Below are 326 nucleotides of genomic sequence, written 5' to 3' on the forward strand. Positions count from 1 at the left end.
CGTGGCGATGGCAGCGGGGGACGATTTTGGGGGTCTGGGAGGGGGGAAATTTGGGATGGGAAGGTTTGGAGGGGGCGGGGGAAAGACGGGAATGTCGCTCGTGTCCTTGTGGGGCTTGGGGGGACGTTGGTGTCCCCTTGTGTCACTCGATGTCACTCGATGTCACTCGATGTCCCCAGACCTGGCCATGGGGGCGCTGCTGGGAATTCTGGGATATTCCATGGGGTTTTCCATGGGATGCTCCCCGGGATGGGGACACCTTGGGGACATCCCGCCAGGGGATGGGGACACCTTGGCACCTTGGGGACATCCAGCAGGGGATGGGG

The sequence above is a fragment of the Onychostruthus taczanowskii genome, unplaced genomic scaffold, assembly GCF_017590055.1.
Source record: "Onychostruthus taczanowskii isolate IOZ18803 unplaced genomic scaffold, ASM1759005v1 scaffold339, whole genome shotgun sequence".
Taxonomy (NCBI): Eukaryota; Metazoa; Chordata; class Aves; order Passeriformes; family Passeridae; genus Onychostruthus; species Onychostruthus taczanowskii.